Here is a 7,652-nt window from a genome sequence, read left to right on the forward strand (position 1 = left end):
GATCCACCTCCTAGAGTAATAGAAATAAAAACAAAAATAAACATATGGGACCTAATGAAACTTAAAAGCTTTTGCAAAGCAAAGGAAACCATAAACAAGACAAAAAGAGAACCCTCAGAATGGGAGAAAATATTTGCAAATGAAGCAACTGACAAAGGATTAATCTGCAAAATATATAAACAGCTCATGCAGCTCAAAATTAAAAGAACAAACAACCCAATCCGAAATTGGGCAGAAGACCTAAATAGACATTTCTCCAAAGAAGACATAAAGATGGCCAAGAAGCACATGAAAAGCTGCTCAACATCACTAATTATTAGAGAAATGCAAATCAAAACTACAATGAGGTATCACCTCACACCAGTTAGAATGGGCATCATCAGAAAATCTACAAACAACAAATGCTGGAGAGGGTGCGGAGAAAAGGGAACCTTCTTGCACTGTTGGTGAGAATGTAAATTGATACAGCCACTATGGAGAACAGTATGGAGGTTCCTTAAAAAACTAAAAATAGAATTACCATATGATCCAGCAATCCCACTCCTGGGCATATACCCAGAGAAAACCATAATTCAAAAAGACACATGCACCCCAATGTTCATTGCAGCACTATTTACAACAGCCAGGTCATGGAAGCAACCTAAATGCCCATCGACATATGAATGGATAAAGAAGATGTGGTACATATATACAATGGAATATTACTCAGCCATAAAAAGGAACGAAATTGGGTCATCTGTTGAGACATGGATGGATCTAGAGACTGTCATACAGAGTGAAGTAAGTCAGAAAGAGCAAAACAAATATCATATATCAACGCATATATGTGGAACCTAGAAAAATCGTACAGATGAGCCTGTTTTCAGGGTAGAAGTTGAGATACAGATGTAGAAAACAAACATATGGACACCGGGGGGGGGAAAGCCGCAGGGGATGGTGGTGGTGGTGTGATGAATTGGGCAATTGGGATTGACGTGTATACACTGATGTGTATAAAATTGATGACTTAAAAAAAAAAAATCAGAAATGAAAGAGGAGATACAACTGTACCGAGAAATACTAAGAATCCTAAGAGGCTGCTATGAACAACTGTATGCCAACAAAATGGACAACCTAGAAGAAATGGAAATTCCTAGAAAGATACAACCTATCAAGACTGAATCATGAAGAAAGAGAAAATCTGAACAGGCTCATTACTAGCAGGGAGATTGAAACAGTAATCAAAAATCAATAGAGGCAGAAAAAGCAAATGACAAAATTCAACATACATTTATGGTAAAAACTCTCAACAAACTGGTTATAGAGGGAACAACATGCCTCAATATAATAAAGGCCATACATGACAAGCCCACGGCTCATATCATACTCATTGGTAAAAAAACTAATAGCTTTTCCTCTAAGATCAAGAACAAGACAAGAATACCCACTCTTGCCACTTTTATTCAACATGGTAATGGAAGTCCTAGCCAGAGCAATTAGGCAATAGATAAATAAATAAATGGCATCCAAACTGTAAAGGAAGTAGTAAAACTGTCATGGGCTTCCCTGGTGGCGCAGTGGTTGGGAGTCCGCCTGCCGATGCAGGGGACACAGGTTCGTGGCCCGGTCCGGGAGGATCCCACGTGCCACGGAGCGGCTGGGCCCGTGAGCCATGGCCACTGAGCCTGCGCATCCGGAGCCTGTGCTCCGCAGCGGGAGAGGCCACAGCAGTGAGAGGCCCACGTACCGCAAAAAAACAAACAAACAAAAAAAAAAACAACTGTCACTATTTGCAGATGATATATATAAAGAAAACCCTACAGACTCCCCCCAAAAATGGATAGAACTAATAAATTCAGTAGAGTTGCAGGATACAAAATCCATATGCAAAAATCTGTTCCATTTTTATACCCTAATAAACTACAGAAAGAGAAATTAAGAAAACAATCCCATTTACAATCACATCAGAAATAATAAAATACCCAGGAACAAATTTAACCAAGGAGGTGAAAGACTTGTACACTGAAAACTTTAACACATTGATGACAGACATTGAAGACACAAATGAATGGAAAGATGATCTAGGCTCACAAATTGTAACAATAGCATTAAACATTTCATCCTACACAAAGCAATCTACACTTCATGTAATTCCTATCAAAATTCCAATGGAAGTTTTCACAGAAATAGAAGAAACAATCCTCAAATGTATATGGAACCATAAAAGACCCCAAATAACCAAAGCAATCTTAAGAACAAAGCTGGAGGCTTCATGCTTCCTGGTTTCCGATTATATTACAAAGCTATAGTAATCAAAACAATATGGTATTTGCTAACAAACAGATACACAGATCAATGGAACAGAATAGAGAGCTCAGAAACAAATCTACACGTATCTATGGTCAATTAATTACAACAAAGTGGCCAAGAATATACAATGGGGAAAGGACAGTCTTGTCAGTAAAAGGTGCTGGGAACACTGGAGAGCTCACATGCAAAAGAATGAAACTGGACCACTACCTTACACCAGACACAAAAATTAACTCAAAAATGGATTAAAGACTTGTACATAAGACCTGAAACCGTAAAACTCCTAGAAGAAAATAGGCGGTAAGCTCCTTGACATCAGTCTTAGTGATGATATTTTGGATTTTACAGCAAAAGGGCAACAAAACCTAAAATAAACAAGGTGGGACTACATCAAACTAAAAAGCTTCTGTACAGAAAAGGAAACCATGAACAAAACGAAAAGGCAATGAGAGAAAATATTTGCAAATTGTATGTCTGATAAGGGTTCAACCTATATATATATATAGAGAGAGAGAGATCTCATGCACCTAAAAAAAAGTCTGATTAAAATATGGGCAGAGGATCTGAATAAACATTTTTCCAAGAGACATACAAATAACGTCAGATACATGAAAAGGTGGTCAACATCACTAATCATCAGGGAAATGTAAATCAAAACCACAGTGAGGTATCACCTGACACCTGTTAGAATGGCTATTATCAAAAGACAACGAACAGCAAATGTTGCAGATGATATGGACAAAAGGAAACACGTGGGCACTGTTGGTGGGAATGTAAATTGATACAGCCACTATGGAAAACAGTATGGACGTTCCACAAAATACTAAAAATAGAACTAACTTATGATCCAGTAATTCTTCTTCTGGGTATGTATTCGAAGGAAATTTCATCTCTCTCTCAAAAAGGTATCTGCATTCCCATGTTATTGTACCATTACTTACAAAAGCCAAGACAGAGAAACAACCTAAGTGTCCACTGACAGATAAATGGATTGTTTAAATGTGGTATATACATAAAAGAATATTATTCCGCCATAAAAAAGAAGGAAATCTTGCCATCTGCAATAACATGCATGAACTTAAAGGATATTATGCTAAATGAAATAAGTGACACCGAGAAAGACAAATACTGTATGATCTTACTTATAAGCAGAATCTGGAGGAAAAAAAACCTCATAGATACAGAGAACAGATTGATGGTTGCCAGAGGTGGGGAGTGGGTGAAATGGGTCAAAAGGTACAAACTTCTTATTAATAGATAAGTAAGTCCTGATGAGGTAACATACTGGATGATGACTATAGTTAATAATACTGTATTGTATATTGGAAAGTTGCTAAAAGGTAAAATTTATCACAAGAACAGCAAAATTTATAACTATGCATGGTGATTAATGTTAACTTATTGTGGTAATCACTTTGCAATATACACATATATGGAATCATTATTTTGTACACCTAAAACTAATCCAATGTTATGTGTCAGTTATATCTAAAAATAATTTGAAGGATGGGGAATAATTTTAAGGATAGCCTATAAATTATAAGCTAAGCAAAAGGTACACACGTCCTTTATCTATCATTAAATAAAGGCTAATGAAACCAACGTAATTCTCTTTCAAAATCAAGCATTAATTGTTGAATAAATAGCACAGGATACCATTGATGGCTTAGGCTCACCCAATCCTTTCTGGGAAGACAAACAATAAAGCAGAAAGAACACTGAACTTAAGCTTATAAAATCTGGTTTTAAATCCTGGCTCTGTCACTTACTTTACTTATTTATTCATTGAGCAAGCATTTATCGACTCTCTCCAGTCCACTTAATGTTTTGTTTTTTAATAAATTTATTTATTTATTTATTTATTTTTGTGTGTGTTGGGTCTTCGTTGCTGTGCGAGCGCTTTCTCTAGTTGCGGAGAGCGGGGGCTACTCTTCATCACGGTGCGCGGGCCTCTCACTGTCGCGGCCTCTCTTGTTGTGGAGCACAGGCTCCAGACGCACAGGCTCAGTAGTTGTGGCTCACAGGCCTAGTTGCTCCGCAGCATGTGGTATCTTCCCAGATCAGGGCTCAAACCCGTGTCCCCTGCACTGGCAGGCAGATGCTCAACCACTGCGTCACCAGGGAAGCCCCACTTAATGTTTTGAATCCTAATTCCTCTGCTATAAAATGGGAATAATTATACCTACCTCGCAAAGTGAGGTACACTCAATAAGAGTTGACTGAAAACATTTTCACTTGCTTAAGTCCCCAGAATAAAGATTATTGATAATAATCAGGAAAAAAACAAAAAGAGGGCAATTAGAAAAGAAAAATAGTCACACTGTGGGTAAAGTTTTCATTAGTTCTTACCATGTGTCCAGTATCATTTTCTCAATGTCTTTAAATTATAATTACAGGAACCATTTTTTACAGTGTCTCTGAATCAGCTGTGACCTTTCAACAACCCTATGGTATAAGTTTCCCCGTTGTATAGGTGCAGTTCCTGAGGTTTAGAGACGAACTTACTGCCCATAATCACACAATCAGAACATGGCAGGGCTGAGACACAAGGCAGGCTTAACCATCTCTGGTGACACTGCTCTGTGATGCCAGCAAACCACAGTGGCACTAAGCCCAGAGAACAGTCAAGGTCACCTACACCTGCAAATAGGGATGATTTTGCACACTCAGTACAGTGAGACATAAGAGGAACCTGGTCTCACTTTGAATATTTGCTCCCAGCATGGATTTGGGCAATTTACTTAAATGTTTTAGATGCATTTTATATGTAAAATGGAGATGAAAATGACACTCATTTCATTCACAAGACCTTAGGAAGCATTACTGTACATACTGAATAAGATCTTAAATATAAAGCCTTCTAGCTTTATATCTAGCTTTTGATCATACTAGACGATCAAATCAACGTCTGTTCTTTCCCGCCCACCACTTCCTTATGAAGATAACGGAATTGCTTTACGTACCTGGGAGACACTTGCACCACACAGCCAAATCTATACCAGCCCAGAATTTGTAACTCTAAGAAGAAAATACATTACATGACTCACTGTAATGTAACACAGTATTTATCATATCAACGTATGTGACTTAATTTTCTAAGCATGAATTTAAAAAACCTGTTACGCCTTTCATACAAAGGTTTTTGTTTATCTGAGTATAAGATTGACAGTACAATTTTTTTCACTATATTCCACATCAGAGTTAACACGAAATGCCTCTACTGAAGAACACTAACTCATTCGATCAACACAATGGTCACATTATACAATAATATTTTCTTCCCTGTCGACTGCACTTTTTTTCTGGTTCACACTAACTGATGTTACATATTAAATCAATTGACTAATTCTAAACAAATATTTTGAGCAAAAAAGCAAATGTGAGCAATTTCCAGATGTCATGTAGAGTTAAATTAAAACATTTTGTCTATAAACACACATATAATCTTGTTAAAATTTAATAGGGGAACTACGCCATGTCAAAATCACATTGCTCTGGAAAAAAAAAAGTTTCTCTTTATTTACTGCATTTCTTATGTGGTCTTATTTGTTTTCTGTCACACTTCTTATCTACTTACTTTTACAAATCCTAGAAAGTGAGTACCATTTTTTTCCCATAGCAAAATTCCAAAATTCTAACTGAAATACAGATTATTTCCTTGCAAGAAGCTGGAGCCAGAAGATGACATAATGGATGTTTCTGAAGGCAGGGTAGACCTCTGACACACGTCCTCACTCACTACGAATCCTTGAATCAGTTCCTTCGTTTCTATATTGTTTTCTTCACCCAAGAAATGGGTTGTAAGAATACTGAATATTATGCATAAATTTTCTGGTGCAAAGTAAATAAATAGTGGGTATTTTTTTTTTTTTCCGGCCATGCCCAGCGACTTACAGTACCTTAGCTCCCTCACCAGGGATTCAACCTGGGCCCCAACAGTGAAAGCGCCGAGTCCTAACCACTGGACCGCCAGGGAATTCCCAGTGGTGGGTATTCTAATTGTTATTATTATCAGCTTCCTCACTTGCCAACAAATGAGTCAGCATCCTGATCAACCAAAAATACTAACTTTATAAAGGAGACAGTACACAAATCAATTGGGAATAGACAGAAAAAATATAACTACATTTAAAATGTTCAAGCTTTCAAACAATTCAACGTTTTGTGGGATGGGGCAACAGTTTTCAGCAGAAGTGGGCTTGAGGGCCCACTTACTTACAATGTTACTAATCACTGAAATAAGTTTTCAGCTTTTCAGAGGCAGCAACCAGATCTCATTCATATCTGCAATCCTAGTAACAGTTTATGGAACACAGTTGAGACTTCAGAGTGGTATGTTGAATTGTTATTCAATATAATACCTATCTGCAATCCATTATAATCTTCACTCATTTGAGGAAGTGAAATTTCATGATTTGATTTTTCTCTTAAACTGCTGGTGTTCTAAAACCTTCCTCCCCTTGTCCTCAGTAAATGTAATACCTAGTACAGCTAGGATAAGAGATGAATATGGACTAAAGTAACACATTATCTGCAGATCCCATACTCCAATAAATGAGGATACTGGGTAACCCAGATGAATCTTGATTGATGAAATTTGAAATAGAGTCGGTTACAAGATTAGGTAAAAACCTCAGGCACTGGGCTAAGAAGGGTGGCTTTAGGTGGAAAGGGCTCTCTCTCCTAATACAGATCCGAACCATGAGGGAATAGTAGCTTTGGTGTGGCCATAGAGGAGGCATATAATAATGCTCGAGCAAAAGCACCAGGGACTTGGGTGTAGACTCTTGCACTGAGGAGCAGAGGTCTGGTGCCTAGATGTCGAGGTGCAGGCTCTGGAAAGTGGGTGCCAGCAGAAAGGGAGGTGGGAGGAGGCCAAATGCAAACATGCCAGGTCAATATTCTTAAAAGGTAAAGGTGTCATAACCAGGACGGGGTATTTAGGAGCCACAGCCAGACAGCCCCATCCACGATGGGGAAACTTTCAAACAGTAGGCAGGAGGGGCTGTCCCAAAAGGTAGACGGTACTTGGTAGATGTCATGTCCTATCGCCACTGCACAGATGGGAAAGCAAAACCCAGAGGTTCAGGCTCAAGGTCCTACAGCAGTTAAATGGCCGAGCAGGAACTCACAAGACTTTGAGTCCAATCTATTTTGACTTTGTTGGTGGGAAATTTACATTCCCACCAACAGTGCAAAGGGCTCCCTTTTCTCCACACCTTCTCCAGCATTTATTGTTTGTAAATTTTTTGATGATGGCCATTCTGACTGGTGTGAGGTGATACCTCATTGTGTTTTTGATTTACATTTCTCTAATGATTAGTGATGTTGAGCATCCTTTCATGTGTTTGTTGGCCATCTGT

Source organism: Physeter macrocephalus, chromosome 11 (assembly GCF_002837175.3).
Source record: "Physeter macrocephalus isolate SW-GA chromosome 11, ASM283717v5, whole genome shotgun sequence".
NCBI lineage: Eukaryota > Metazoa > Chordata > Mammalia > Artiodactyla > Physeteridae > Physeter > Physeter macrocephalus.